Source organism: Antedon bifida, chromosome 10, assembly GCF_963402885.1.
Source record: "Antedon bifida chromosome 10, ecAntBifi1.1, whole genome shotgun sequence".
Classification (NCBI taxonomy): domain Eukaryota; kingdom Metazoa; phylum Echinodermata; class Crinoidea; order Comatulida; family Antedonidae; genus Antedon; species Antedon bifida.
In genome coordinates, this window is record NC_136235.1 from 20,757,150 (window position 1) to 20,774,580 (window position 17,431).

The 17,431-nt window shown below is 31.8% G+C and overlaps 1 protein-coding gene across 1 annotated transcript in view; it reads right to left on the bottom strand.

The window, feature by feature from the left end:
* Nucleotides 1-17,431, bottom strand: part of LOC144854787 (myb/SANT-like DNA-binding domain-containing protein 4) — a 125,689-nt gene that overhangs the window by 10,897 nt on the left and 97,361 nt on the right. The gene's annotated exons all lie outside the window — the stretch shown is intronic.

The window sequence follows — 17,431 nt, forward strand, 5'->3', positions numbered from 1 at the left end:
TTAATTATACCATTGCATAAAGGCTTTGATGTTTCTTACCTGAGATTGGTTCCAACAGTCTTGCATCGGTATGTCCATATCTGAAAAGGGTATTATTATACCATTGCATAGGCATAGGCTATTTATTATACCATTAAATTAGTTTTTTATTTTCTAACCTGTGATTGGTTCTAACAGCCTTGCATCGGTATGTCCATATCTGAAATAGGAAAATATAAAGAAATTTAATTATACCATTGCATAGGCTTTGATGTTTCTTACCTGTGATTGGTTCCAACAGCCTTGCATCGGTATGTCCATATCTGAAAAGGGAAAATATAAAGAAATTTAATTATACCATTGCATAGCCTTTGATATTTCTTACCTGTGATTGGTTCCATGACAGTCTTGCATCGGTATGTCCATATCTGAAATAGGAAAATATAAAGAAAGTTAATTATATCAATGCATAGGCTTTGATGTTTCTTACCTGTGATTGGTTCCAACAGTCTTGCATCGGTATGTCCATATCTGAAAAGGGAAAATATAAAGAAATTCAATTATACCATTACATCTTTGATGTTTCTTACCTGTGATTGGTTCCAACAGTCTTGCATCGGTATGTCCATATCTGAAATGAGAAATTATAAAGAAATTTAATTATACCATTACATCTTTGATGTTTCTTACCTGAGATTGGTTCCAACAGTCTTGCATCGGTATGTCCATATCTGAAAAGGGAAAATATAAAGACATTTATTATACCATTGCATAGACTTGATATTTCTTACCTGTGATTGGTTCCAACAGTCTTGCATTGGTATGTCCATATCTGAAAATGGAAAATATCAAGACATTTATTATACCATTGCATAGGCTATGATATTTCTTACCTGTGATTGGTTCCAACAGTCTTGCATCGGTATGTCCTTATCTGAAAAGATATTCTTAGCTAGCTACACATAATAATATATCTTAGTTACACACAAACTTACTAAGATATAATGCCACCTTAAATATTATGTAAAATGAATTTACAAAAAGTAACCTGATTTAAAATGCATTGAAAACTTAAACCTCTATTCTTAACTACACTTATATATCTTATCTACACACAACCTGCAGGGAAAACAATACTAAGATAATGCCACCTTACACATTATAGATAATAATTTACAACACATGTTTAAAATTATTTAAAATGCACTGAAACTTAAACCTCTACGTTCTTAGTTACACTTAATAGAGTATATCTTAACTACACACACAACTGCAGGAAAAGCTTACAATACCAAAATATAATGCCACCTTACACATTATATATCATAATTTACAACAAATATTTAAAATTATTTGAAATGCACTGAAACTTAAACCTCTACATTCTTAGCTACACTTAATACAGTATACAACACACATACCTGCAGAAAAAAGCTTACAATACCAAGATATAATGCCACCTTACACATTATATATAATAATTTACAACACATATTTAAAATTATTTGAAATGCACTGAAACTTAAACCTCTACATTCTTAGCTACACTTAATACAGTATACCTTAGCAACACACATACCTGCAGAGAAAAGCTTACAATACCAAGGTATAATGCCACCTTACACATTATATATAATAATTTACAACAAATATTTTTAATTATTTGAAATGCACCAAAACTTAAACCTCTACGTTCTTAGTTACACTTAATATAGTATACCTTAGCAACACACACACACCTGCAGAGAAAAGCTTACAATACCAAGATATAATGCCACTTTACACATTATATATAATAATTTACAACAAAATTTAAAATTATTCAAACACATACCTGTAGAGAAAACGCAAACCAAATGTACCTTACCTGTGTTTAGTTAGATTTGTATCTGTGCATATATGCTATCTGAAATGAGTAATAGTAAAGAAAAGTTATTATGTGCAGGTCGTGTTGTATGCTTACCTGTGATTGGTTCCAACAGTCTGGCATCGGTATGTCGATATCTGAAAAGGGAAAATATAAAGAAATTTAATTATACCATTGCACAGGCTTTGAAGTTTCTTACCTGTGATTGGTTCCAACAGTCTTGCATCTGCATGTCCATATCTGAAAAGGGAAAATAAAAAGAAATTTAATTATACCATTGCATAGGCTTTGATGTTTCTTACCTGTGATTGGTTCCAACAGTCTTACATCAGTATGTCCATATCTGAAAAGGGAAAATAAAAAGAAATTTAATTATACCATTGCATAGGCTTTGATGTTTCTTACCTTCTAATGGTTCCAACAGCCTTGCATTGGTATGTCCATATCTGAAATGAGAAATTATAAAGAAAATTTATTATACCATTAAATTAGTTTTTTATTTTCTAACCTGTGATTGGTTCTAACAGCCTTGCATCGGTATGTCCATATCTGAAATAGGAAAATATAAAGAAATTTAATTATACCATTGCATAGGCTTTGATGTTTCTTACCTGTGATTGGTTCCAACAGCCTTGCATCGGTATGTCCATATCTGAAAAGGGAAAATATAAAGAAATTTAATTATACCATTGCATAGCCTTTGATATTTCTTACCTGTGATTGGTTCCATGACAGTCTTGCATCGGTATGTCCATATCTGAAATAGGAAAATATAAAGAAAGTTAATTATACCAATGCATAGGCTTTGATGTTTCTTACCTGTGATTGGTTCCAACAGTCTTGCATCGGTATGTCCATATCTGAAAAGGGAAAATATAAAGAAATTCAATTATACCATTACATCTTTGATGTTTCTTACCTGTGATTGGTTCCAACAGTCTTTTATCGGCATGTCCATATCTGAAATGAGAAATTATAAAGAAATTTAATTATACAACTGTATAGGATTTATTGTTTCTTACCTGTGATTGATTCCAACAGTCTTCTACCGGCATGTCCATATCTGAAAAGGGAAAATATAAAAAAAATTATTATACCATTGCATAGACTTTGATGTTTCTTACCTGTGATTGGTTCCAACAGTCTTGCATCGGTATGTCCATATCTGAAAACGAAAAATATAAAGAAATTTATTAATACCATTGCTTAGACTTTGATATTTCTTACCTGTGATTGGTTCCAACAGCCTTGCATTGGTATGTCCATATCTGAAAAGGGAAAATATGAAAAAAAAATTATTATACCATTGCATAGGATTTGATATTTCTTACCTGTGAATGGTTCCAACAGTCTTGCATCTGTACGTCCATATCTGAAAAGGGAAAATAAAAAGAAATTTAATTATACCATTGCATACGCCTTGATGTTTCTTACCTGTGATTGGTTCCAACAGTCTTGCATCAGTATGTCCATATCTGAAAATGGAAAATATAAAGAAATTTAATTATACCATTGCATAAAGGCTTTGATGTTTCTTACCTGAGATTGGTTCCAACAGTCTTGCATCGGTATGTCCATATCTGAAAAGGGAAAATATAAAGAAATTTAATTATACCATTGCATAGGCTTTGATGTTTCTTACCTGTGATTGGTCCCAACAGTCTTGAATCGGTATGTCCATATCTGAAAATGGAAAATATCAAGACATTTATTATTCCAGTGCATAGGCTATGATGTTTCTTACCTGTGATTGGTTCCAACAGTCTTGCATCGGTATGTCCTTATCTGAAAAGATATTCTTAGCTAGCTACACATAATATATCTTAGTTACACACAAACTTACTAAGATATAATGCCACCTTAAATAATATGTAAAATGAATTTACAAAAAGTAACCTGATTTGAAATGCATTGAAAACTTAAACCTCTATTCTTAACTACACTTATATATCTTATCTACACACAACCTGCAGGGAAAACAATACTAAGATAATGCCACCTTACACATTATAGATAATAATTTACAACACATGTTTAAAATTATTTAAAATGCACTGAAACTTAAACCTCTACGTTCTTAGTTACATTTAATAGAGTATATCTTAACTACACACACAACTGCAGGAAAAGCTTACAATACCAAAATATAATGCCACCTTACACATTATATATCATAATTTACAACAAATATTTAAAATTATTTGAAATGCACTGAAACTTAAACCTCTACATTCTTAGCTACACTTAATACAGTATACAACACACATACCTGCAGAAAAAAGCTTACAATACCAAGATATAATGCCACCTTACACATTATATATAATAATTTACAACACATATTTAAAATTATTTGAAATGCACTGAAACTTAAACCTCTACATTCTTAGCTACACTTAATACAGTATACCTTAGCAACACACATACCTGCAGAGAAAAGCTTACAATACCAAGGTATAATGCCACCTTACACATTATATATAATAATTTACAACAAATATTTTTAATTATTTGAAATGCACCAAAACTTAAACCTCTACGTTCTTAGTTACACTTAATATAGTATACCTTAGCAACACACACACACCTGCAGAGAAAAGCTTACAATACCAAGATATAATGCCACTTTACACATTATATATAATAATTTACAACAAAATTTAAAATTATTCAAACACATACCTGTAGAGAAAACGCAAACCAAATGTACCTTACCTGTGTTTAGTTAGATTTGTATCTGTGCATATATGCTATCTGAAATGAGTAATAGTAAAGAAAAGTTATTATGTGCAGGTCGTGTTGTATGCTTACCTGTGATTGGTTCCAACAGTCTGGCATCGGTATGTCGATATCTGAAAAGGGAAAATATAAAGAAATTTAATTATACCATTGCACAGGCTTTGAAGTTTCTTACCTGTGATTGGTTCCAACAGTCTTGCATCTGTATGTCCATATCTGAAAAGGGAAAATAAAAAGAAATTTAATTATACCATTGCATAGGCTTTGATGTTTCTTACCTGTGATTGGTTCCAACAGTCTTACATCAGTATGTCCATATCTGAAAAGGGAAAATAAAAAGAAATTTAATTATACCATTGCATAGGCTTTGATGTTTCTTACCTTCTAATGGTTCCAACAGCCTTGCATTGGTATGTCCATATCTGAAATGAGAAATTATAAAGAAAATTTATTATACCATTAAATTAGTTTTTTATTTTCTAACCTGTGATTGGTTCTAACAGCCTTGCATCGGTATGTCCATATCTGAAATAGGAAAATATAAAGAAATTTAATTATACCATTGCATAGGCTTTGATGTTTCTTACCTGTGATTGGTTCCAACAGCCTTGCATCGGTATGTCCATATCTGAAAAGGGAAAATATAAAGAAATTTAATTATACCATTGCATAGCCTTTGATATTTCTTACCTGTGATTGGTTCCATGACAGTCTTGCATCGGTATGTCCATATCTGAAATAGGAAAATATAAAGAAAGTTAATTATACCAATGCATAGGCTTTGATGTTTCTTACCTGTGATTGGTTCCAACAGTCTTGCATCGGTATGTCCATATCTGAAAAGGGAAAATATAAAGAAATTCAATTATACCATTACATCTTTGATGTTTCTTACCTGTGATTGGTTCCAACAGTCTTGCATCGGTATGTCCATATCTGAAATGAGAAATTATAAAGAAATTTAATTATACCATTACATCTTTGATGTTTCTTACCTGTGATTGGTTCCAACAGTCTTTTATCGGCATGTCCATATCTGAAATGAGAAATTATAAAGAAATTTAATTATACAACTGTATAGGATTTATTGTTTCTTACCTGTGATTGATTCCAACAGTCTTCTACCGGCATGTCCATATCTGAAAAGGGAAAATATAAAAAAAATTATTATACCATTGCATAGACTTTGATGTTTCTTACCTGTGATTGGTTCCAACAGTCTTGCATCGGTATGTCCATATCTGAAAACGAAAAATATAAAGAAATTTATTAATACCATTGCTTAGACTTTGATATTTCTTACCTGTGATTGGTTCCAACAGCCTTGCATTGGTATGTCCATATCTGAAAAGGGAAAATATGAAAAAAAAATTATTATACCATTGCATAGGATTTGATATTTCTTACCTGTGAATGGTTCCAACAGTCTTGCATCTGTACGTCCATATCTGAAAAGGGAAAATAAAAAGAAATTTAATTATACCATTGCATACGCCTTGATGTTTCTTACCTGTGATTGGTTCCAACAGTCTTGCATCAGTATGTCCATATCTGAAAATGGAAAATATAAAGAAATTTAATTATACCATTGCATAAAGGCTTTGATGTTTCTTACCTGAGATTGGTTCCAACAGTCTTGCATCGGTATGTCCATATCTGAAAAGGGAAAATATAAAGAAATTTAATTATACCATTGCATAGGCTTTGATGTTTCTTACCTGTGATTGGTCCCAACAGTCTTGAATTGGTATGTCCATATCTGAAAATGGAAAATATCAAGACATTTATTATTCCAGTGCATAGGCTATGATGTTTCTTACCTGTGATTGGTTCCAACAGTCTTGCATCGGTATGTCCTTATCTGAAAAGATATTCTTAGCTAGCTACACATAATATATCTTAGTTACACACAAACTTACTAAGATATAATGCCACCTTAAATAATATGTAAAATGAATTTACAAAAAGTAACCTGATTTGAAATGCATTGAAAACTTAAACCTCTATTCTTAACTACACTTATTATCTACACACAACCTGCAGGGAAAACTTACAATACTAAGATAATGCCACCTTACACATTATAGATAATAATTTACAACACATGTTTAAAATTATTTAAAATGCACTGAAACTTAAACCTCTACGTTCTTAGTTACACTTAATACAGTATATCTTAACTACACACACAACTGCAGGAAAAGCTTACAATACCAAAATATAATGCCACCTTACACATTATATATAATAATTTACAACAAATATTTAAAATTATTTGAAATGCACTGAAACTTAAACCTCTACATTCTTAGCTACACTTAATACAGTATACAACACACATACCTGCAGAGAAAAGCTTACAATACCAAGATATAATGCCACCTTACACATTATATATAATAATTTACAACAAATATTTAAAATTATTTGAAATTTACCAAAACTTAAACCTCTACGTTCTTAGTTACACTTAATATAGTATACCTTAGCAACACACACACACCTGCAGAGAAAAGCTTACAATACCAAGATATAATGCCACTTTACACATTATATATAATAATTTACAACAACATTTTAAATTATTCAAACACATACCTGTAGAGAAAATGCAAACCAAATGTACCTTACCTGTGTTTAGTTAGATTTGTATCTGTGCATATATGCTATCTGAAATAATAATAGTAAAGAAAAATTATTATGTGCAGGTCGTGTTGTATGCTTACCTGTGATTGGTTCCAACAGTCTGGCATCGGTATGTCGATATCTGAAAAGGGAAAATATAAGAAAATTTAATTATACCATTGCACAGGCTTTGAAGTTTCTTACCTGTGATTGGTTCAAACAGTCTTGCATCTGTATGTCCATATCTGAAAAGGGAAAATAAAAAGAAAGTTAATTATACCATTGCATAGGCTTTGATGTTTCTTACCTGTGATTGGTTCCAACAGTCTTACATCAGTATGTCCATATCTGAAAAGGGAAAATAAAAAGAAATTTAATTATACCATTGCATAGGCTTTGATGTTTCTTACCTTCGAATGGTTCCAACAGCCTTGCATTGGTATGTCCATATCTGAAATGAGAAATTATAAAGAAAATTTATTATACCATTAAATTAGTTTTTTATTTTCTTACCTGTGATTGGTTCTAACAGCCTTGCATCAGAATGTTCATATCTGAAAAGGGAAAACATAAAGAAATTTAATTATACCATTGCATAGGTTTTGATGTTTCTTACCTGTGATTGGTTCTAACAGCCTTGCATCGGTATGTCCATATCTGAAATAGGAAAATATAAAGAAATTTAATTATACCATTGCATAGGCTTAGATGTTTCTTACCTGTGATTGGTTCCAACAGCCTTGCATCGGTATGTCCATATCTGAAAAGGGAAAATATAAAGAAATTTAATTATACCATTGCATAGCCTTTGATATTTCTTACCTGTGATTGGTTCCATGACAGTCTTGCATCGGTATGTCCATATCTGAAAAAGGAAAATATAAAGACAGTTAATTATACCATTGCATACGCCTTGATGTTTCTTACCTGGGATTGGTTCGAACAGCCTTGCATCGGTATGTCCATATCTGAAATAGGAAAATATAAAGAAATTTAATTATACCATTACATCTTTGATGTTTCTTACCTGTGATTGGTTCCAACAGTCTTGCATCGGTATGTCCATATCTGAAAAGGGAAAATATGAAAAAAAAATTATTATTATACCATTGCATAGGCTTTGATGTTTCTTACCTGTGATTGGTTCCAACAGTCTTACATCAGTATGTCCATATCTGAAAAGGGAAAATAAAAAGAAATTTAATTATACCATTGCATAGGCTTTGATGTTTCTTACCTTCTAATGGTTCCAACAGCCTTGCATTGGTATGTCCATATCTGAAATGAGAAATTATAAAGAAAATTTATTATACCATTAAATTAGTTTTTTATTTTCTAACCTGTGATTGGTTCTAACAGCCTTGCATCGGTATGTCCATATCTGAAATAGGAAAATATAAAGAAATTTAATTATACCATTGCATAGGCTTTGATGTTTCTTACCTGTGATTGGTTCCAACAGCCTTGCATCGGTATGTCCATATCTGAAAAGGGAAAATATAAAGAAATTTAATTATACCATTGCATAGCCTTTGATATTTCTTACCTGTGATTGGTTCCATGACAGTCTTGCATCGGTATGTCCATATCTGAAATAGGAAAATATAAAGAAAGTTAATTATACCAATGCATAGGCTTTGATGTTTCTTACCTGTGATTGGTTCCAACAGTCTTGCATCGGTATGTCCATATCTGAAAAGGGAAAATATAAAGAAATTCAATTATACCATTACATCTTTGATGTTTCTTACCTGTGATTGGTTCCAACAGTCTTGCATCGGTATGTCCATATCTGAAATGAGAAATTATAAAGAAATTTAATTATACCATTACATCTTTGATGTTTCTTACCTGTGATTGGTTCCAACAGTCTTTTATCGGCATGTCCATATCTGAAATGAGAAATTATAAAGAAATTTAATTATACAACTGTATAGGATTTATTGTTTCTTACCTGTGATTGATTCCAACAGTCTTCTACCGGCATGTCCATATCTGAAAAGGGAAAATATAAAAAAAATTATTATACCATTGCATAGACTTTGATGTTTCTTACCTGTGATTGGTTCCAACAGTCTTGCATCGGTATGTCCATATCTGAAAACGAAAAATATAAAGAAATTTATTAATACCATTGCTTAGACTTTGATATTTCTTACCTGTGATTGGTTCCAACAGCCTTGCATTGGTATGTCCATATCTGAAAAGGGAAAATATGAAAAAAAAATTATTATACCATTGCATAGGATTTGATATTTCTTACCTGTGAATGGTTCCAACAGTCTTGCATCTGTACGTCCATATCTGAAAAGGGAAAATAAAAAGAAATTTAATTATACCATTGCATACGCCTTGATGTTTCTTACCTGTGATTGGTTCCAACAGTCTTGCATCAGTATGTCCATATCTGAAAATGGAAAATATAAAGAAATTTAATTATACCATTGCATAAAGGCTTTGATGTTTCTTACCTGAGATTGGTTCCAACAGTCTTGCATCGGTATGTCCATATCTGAAAATGGAAAATATAAAGAAATTTAATTATACCATTGCATAGGCTTTGATGTTTCTTACCTGAGATTGGTTCCAACAGTCTTGCATCGGTATGTCCATATCTGAAAAGGGAAAATATAAAGAAATTTAATTATACCATTGCATAGGCTTTGATGTTTCTTACCTGTGATTGGTCCCAACAGTCTTGAATCGGTATGTCCATATCTGAAAATGGAAAATATCAAGACATTTATTATTCCAGTGCATAGGCTATGATGTTTCTTACCTGTGATTGGTTCCAACAGTCTTGCATCGGTATGTCCTTATCTGAAAAGATATTCTTAGCTAGCTACACATAATATATCTTAGTTACACACAAACTTACTAAGATATAATGCCACCTTAAATAATATGTAAAATGAATTTACAAAAAGTAACCTGATTTGAAATGCATTGAAAACTTAAACCTCTATTCTTAACTACACTTATTATCTACACACAACCTGCAGGGAAAACTTACAATACTAAGATAATGCCACCTTACACATTATAGATAATAATTTACAACACATGTTTAAAATTATTTAAAATGCACTGAAACTTAAACCTCTACGTTCTTAGTTACACTTAATACAGTATATCTTAACTACACACACAACTGCAGGAAAAGCTTACAATACCAAAATATAATGCCACCTTACACATTATATATAATAATTTACAACAAATATTTAAAATTATTTGAAATGCACTGAAACTTAAACCTCTACATTCTTAGCTACACTTAATACAGTATACAACACACATACCTGCAGAGAAAAGCTTACAATACCAAGATATAATGCCACCTTACACATTATATATAATAATTTACAACAAATATTTAAAATTATTTGAAATTTACCAAAACTTAAACCTCTACGTTCTTAGTTACACTTAATATAGTATACCTTAGCAACACACACACACCTGCAGAGAAAAGCTTACAATACCAAGATATAATGCCACTTTACACATTATATATAATAATTTACAACAACATTTTAAATTATTCAAACACATACCTGTAGAGAAAATGCAAACCAAATGTACCTTACCTGTGTTTAGTTAGATTTGTATCTGTGCATATATGCTATCTGAAATAATAATAGTAAAGAAAAATTATTATGTGCAGGTCGTGTTGTATGCTTACCTGTGATTGGTTCCAACAGTCTGGCATCGGTATGTCGATATCTGAAAAGGGAAAATATAAGAAAATTTAATTATACCATTGCACAGGCTTTGAAGTTTCTTACCTGTGATTGGTTCAAACAGTCTTGCATCTGTATGTCCATATCTGAAAAGGGAAAATAAAAAGAAAGTTAATTATACCATTGCATAGGCTTTGATGTTTCTTACCTGTGATTGGTTCCAACAGTCTTACATCAGTATGTCCATATCTGAAAAGGGAAAATAAAAAGAAATTTAATTATACCATTGCATAGGCTTTGATGTTTCTTACCTTCGAATGGTTCCAACAGCCTTGCATTGGTATGTCCATATCTGAAATGAGAAATTATAAAGAAAATTTATTATACCATTAAATTAGTTTTTTATTTTCTTACCTGTGATTGGTTCTAACAGCCTTGCATCAGAATGTTCATATCTGAAAAGGGAAAACATAAAGAAATTTAATTATACCATTGCATAGGTTTTGATGTTTCTTACCTGTGATTGGTTCTAACAGCCTTGCATCGGTATGTCCATATCTGAAATAGGAAAATATAAAGAAATTTAATTATACCATTGCATAGGCTTAGATGTTTCTTACCTGTGATTGGTTCCAACAGCCTTGCATCGGTATGTCCATATCTGAAAAGGGAAAATATAAAGAAATTTAATTATACCATTGCATAGCCTTTGATATTTCTTACCTGTGATTGGTTCCAACAGTCTTGCATCAGTATGTCCATATCTGAAAAGGGAAAATATAAAGAAAGTTAATTATACCAATGCATAGGCTTTGATGTTTCTTACCTGTGATTGGTTCCAACAGTCTTGCATCGGTGTGTCCATATCTGAAAAGGGAAAATATAAAGAAATTCAATTATACCATTACATCTTTGATGTTTCTTACCTGTGATTGGTTCCAACAGTCTTGCATCGGTATGTCCATATCTGAAATGAGAAATTATAAAGAAATTTAATTATACCATTACATCTTTGATGTTTCTTACCTGTGATTGGTTCCAACAGTCTTCTATCGGCATGTCCATATCTGAAATGAGAAATTATAAAGAAATTTAATTATACAACTGTATAGGATTTATTGTTTCTTACCTGTGATTGATTCCAACAGTCTTCTACCGGCATGTCCATATCTGAAAATGGAAAATATAAAAAAAATTATTATACCATTGCATAGACTTTGATGTTTCTTACCTGTGATTGGTTCCAACAGTCTTGCATTGGTATGTCCATATCTGAAAACGAAAAATATAAAAAAAATTATTATACCATTGCTTAGACTTTGATATTTCTTACCTGTGATTGGTTCCAACAGCCTTGCATTGGTATGTCCATATCTGAAAAGGGAAAATATGAAAAAAAATTATTATACCATTGCTTAGACTTTGATATTTCTTACCTGTGATTGGTTCCAACAGCCTTGCATTGGTATGTCCATATCTGAAAAGGGAAAATATGAAAAAAAATTATTATACCATTGCATAGGATTTGATATTTCTTACCTGTGATTGGTTCCATGACAGTCTTGCATCGGTATGTCCATATCTGAAAAGGGAAAATATAAAGAAAGTTAATTATACCAATGCATAGGCTTTGATGTTTCTTACCTGTGATTGGTTCCAACAGCCTTGCATCAGTATGTCCATATCTGAAAATAAAAAATATAAAGAAATTTAATTATACCATTGCAAAGGCTTTGATATTTCTTACCTGTGATTGGTTCCAGCAGCCTTGCATCGGTATGTCCATATCTGAAAATAAAAAATATAAAGAAATTTAATTATAATTATATTTCATTTTTATTAAATATAATTATTATTATTGCATCAGTATGTCCATATCTGAAAATAAAAACTATAAAGAAATTTAATTATACCATTGCATAAGCTTTGATGTTTCTTACCTGTGATTGCTTTCCTTGTATTGTCAAAACTAGATCTGAAAAGAGAAGAAACATTATTTTATATGAACATGTGATTTCTTTGCTTTAAGTGAAGAATTGTACACTTTATTATAATTCTTTCTAAAATTTGTCCAGGTCCCCAAAATTTATTTTAGATGCTTTCTGTAACATTTTACATTTTACACAATAAACAATTGATGTGTTAGTATACATGTAACATTTATAGCTGCGTCTGCATTTACTAATAGTTGATGTCCCAAGAAACCTAAATTGTCTGGAAAAAAAAAAGAAAGTGCAGGGAAAAAATTATTCTTATTAATATGCAGTTAACATACATATAAACAGTAACAGGCCCATATAAATGACAAAACATTTATTTGTGTAAATGTAAAATGTTACAGAAGTAAACGCAGAAACAAAAGCTACCTAAAATCTAACTGCAAAGTACAAGAAGTATGAATATTATTATACATTCTTACTGGGAAGTATAATAATATAAAATAATATTACTTATCTGTCATAAGTGTAAAGAGTATGAATAACAGCAGTCTGAAGACTGGAAATAAGACCTGTAAAAAATAAACAAAAAATAAATAGATATTCGGCCTTAAATAAAACAAGTAGACTTGTAGAATTGTATTATATTATATTCTGTCAAAGAGTTAACCTCTTCAATTCAACAATAAATGTTCCCGCATTAACATTATACAACTCTTTATAAGGGCCCGGGATATTCCGTTCCCGCGAGTAGAAAATCAGACAACGTACTCGCTAAACACCTGTGACGTCACAGTGACTTGGCACCAGTGAACGCGCTAAGCAGACGATAATAACGGTTCGCGGTGATTTATTTTTACAAACCATAGCTCAATGTAGGCTCAGTTATTTTCGCTAAAATTGAAAAAAAATAAACTATCTTGATGAAATCAATGTTGTAAATAGTAATAGAATGTGTTAAAATTGAAAATTGGCAAATTTGTAGGCCAAAGAAGCATCAGGCCTATGCCTAAATTTTCATACGAGTTGATCGAGGGCCTAGGCGAAGAAGGTGGTTCATAAAATCAACATTTTCTGTATAAAAATGTGTCATTAAATAAGATAACGAAGTAAATTATGAGCTAGGGCCTACTAAAAGTCTATATTATAATTGATAACTCGTAATAATTTGTATTAGTGCATATTTTTAAACAAATAAAATACTTACCTGCTCTTTCTTCTCTCTCTTGATGTTTCTTCGTCGCCGTCAACTTACGAAATGGCAACGTAAGTCGCCGAGTCGGTAACGTGACGAAAACGTAATATCCAAATTGTTAGATGAACTTATTCTAACTGTGATTGGCTAAATCGTTGTTACTGTTTTTGCTGCAACTCGTTGATTGGTTACTCAATAATTACTGTTGCCCCCGCGTATTCTGAACTATCTCGGAACAACGATTGGTCAACTTTTGCACAGAAACGCGTGTCTCCCGCATGCTACACCAAACTCCGCCCAGAGAAGTTTTAAGAACTTTTTAACTAGAGGGAGCTATTCATGGTGGAAGAGTTGCCAGGATCATACACAATACTGTTTTATGTTGTTATTATGTTAAGGACTTCAAAACGCCTGGACAATTAGGTTATCAAAATGACTTCTTCTATTAGCTTAGGGTGTCTAGATGATTGAATTTACGTTAGGTGGCAGTCGGATCGACGTTTCGTAAAATCCTATTTTTTGTCATTACATTTTTATTTTAAAGTTACTATAGTAAACTTGTTTTAATTCATAAGATTTAAACTTGAAGTTGATACTTTATTAATAGATTAATTTGCTGAATGCATAAATCTAAAGCCGGACTTATTCACAATATTTCAAACACAATAATATGAATAACTAGAGCCTATAAGAAAAAAAACTACTACAGATTGTCTGAATATTATGATTTTAAAACAAATTTGTTTAGAAATATATAAATAACGTGAAATGCAAGTTGTCATAAATTAATAAATCTAATCTTTTATCAGTAATGAATTTACCGTATCTTATTTTTTAATAATAATGTTAGATTATTATTTCTATATGTTAAAATTATAGTTACAGACGTCAAAATAGGCTTTTATGTTAGAATTAAGGCAATAATAGTAATACTTTTACATTTTATCTTCACTATACAACGACGAGACAACCAAATGATATAAACAGTTCACCAACAATTTATTTTAGAACTGCTCTGACGATTAATTCACTATTTTTGTATTATTATTAAAATTTGGAATGTGCAAAATCTATTCTAACCCTTGGTTCAATTCGGATAAAATATATAGTCATTAATACAATGAAAATTAAATAATAAACAATTATTTTATAATAATGATTTATTTCAATTAACATATCTGCTATTTTTGGTACATTTTTTACCAAATCGTGAACCACGCGATGATTTATATTATGTTTTTAAACATTGCGCTTCTCACTCACTTGCCGATATCTTTGTTTACTTACTTCTTTAAAAAAAACTTGTTTTCTGGAACAGTTGGATGCCGTGTGCGTTGTTATGCAAATGAGTTTCTTCAGTGGAGAAGATGTTATTGTTAGTCGTTCGCGATTAACACGCCACACTGTTAAATTTTGATGTTGTTAATCTTTACATTAGAAGATATTCAAATCATGTAAAGAAACAATTTTTCGGACGGGAACATGGCAGCTCTTTTAGTTTGCAAAAGTAATCTCGAAAAGAACTCCATGTGGAAAAAGAAGCCCACCCAAGAGTACTAAAAAATGAAGGAGCACATGATCTACTTTCCGCGGATTTATGGCAGTCTAATGGAAAAATGAATGCCATACAACTTTATTTCTGATTTTAAAAAAGGTTCACTTGTTTAGGCCTGACATTTTCAACCCTCTAAATATCTGTCAAAATAAAAGAAAAACAATATTAATTTTCCATTAAAAAAAAAAAATATCCGTAGGGGTTTGAACCGGGCCCAATCTAGAGCTGAGAGCACTCAAACCTGATCATCAACCGTTACGCCACGACGTACATGACTTAACGGCTGATAATCTCTGGTCTATTTATACGTGTATTACGCAATGCATCATTACGTCATAAGTATCATATTAACCTTGTTAAAACCAAATTGATCAGTTAGCTCAGTCGTCTGAGCGTCGTGTTAACACACGTATGTCGTGGGTTCGATTCCCACGCTGGTCGGTGGAATAGAGTTAAGGCTATGCGAGCCACTGTGTTTGGGGTTCACAGATCATACGTCCCCCTTTCCACCACACACCATGAGGCGACAACATCAATGCATCTGGTGATGTGCTGGAAACGACCCCAAAAGGCTGTGGCAGGGCCTTAGTGCTGAGGCAGGGAGAGCACATTTAACATCCTTTTTTTTATTTAATTTTTTTCAACCTGTATTCGATCTCGTAAATTTTATGTTTGGCGCCCTCAATTTTAAAAGAAATTAATAATAGAATGGAATTTATATTTCATCGCAGGAGTACGAAGCGGTTTGGTATGCCATGTCGTGCGTTGTTATGCAAATGAGTTTATACAGGTGTAGTGGGAAAGATGGTATTGTTAGTCTTTAGCGATCAACACGCCACACTGTTAAATTTTGATTTTATTAGTCAATGTTACTACATTGCTAGCGAAATATCCGATTCATGCAAGATATTGTATTATAATATGTTATGAATAATCGTTTATGGTAGTTGGTGTGTATGGCCTTACCGTCCCAGAATAAACATGTTTTAAACAGATAGTTTGTCTCCGATGGTTTTTGTATGGGGTTAATGGGGAGTGAAATAAGATCAAACATAGAACATTTGCAAATATGCCGATGTCTAGACCAACTTCTAAACTTAGATTAATTCCGCCGCCGGACTAGGCCTTAGGCATATACGAAGTCGAGTTTTTTAAGTAGAAAACCCCAGCTAACATTTTGAAGTCGATCTGGATAGTTGACATTTTAACATTATCATAATCATAGATGATTATGTATAATAATAAGTATAAGTGCAATTCTGGGGACTTAGCTCCATTTTCATTCTTAGCTCTGTCCCAACCGCGGTGGGCTAGTACTGGAGACTTCATATTTAATTTCATATTTAAATGAATAGGTGCACTTTCCGGGGACAAGCTCTATTGTCCTGGTGAGTCTTAGTTTGTTTCATATAATTTCAAATCATGTAAAGTTTTTTCGGCCGGGAACCTAGCAGCTCTATTTTTCAAGATTGTTAGTGCTGAGGCAGGGAGAGCACATTTAACATCTTTTTTTTTTAATTTAATTTTTTTTAAACCTGTATTCGATGTTGTAAATTTTATGTTTAGTTTAAATTAATACTCTTCATTACGTGTTTAACTTTAGTGGACCATTGCCTCTCAGTTAAAGCCTGAACTACTGATTCGGATGGAGAATGCCACAGAATAAAAATGGCGTTACGGAAGATTCTCTCAGCCTATTCGTGCGAGGGTATTTAAATTGATATTATAATATTCGCGTGTATCACCTGTATTTAATTTAAGAAAAGGAACTCGACTCATATGTGACATTAAATTCATTTAATTTTGAAGCCCATGACGAATACTGAGCCTGAAACAAACGATTTCATTATT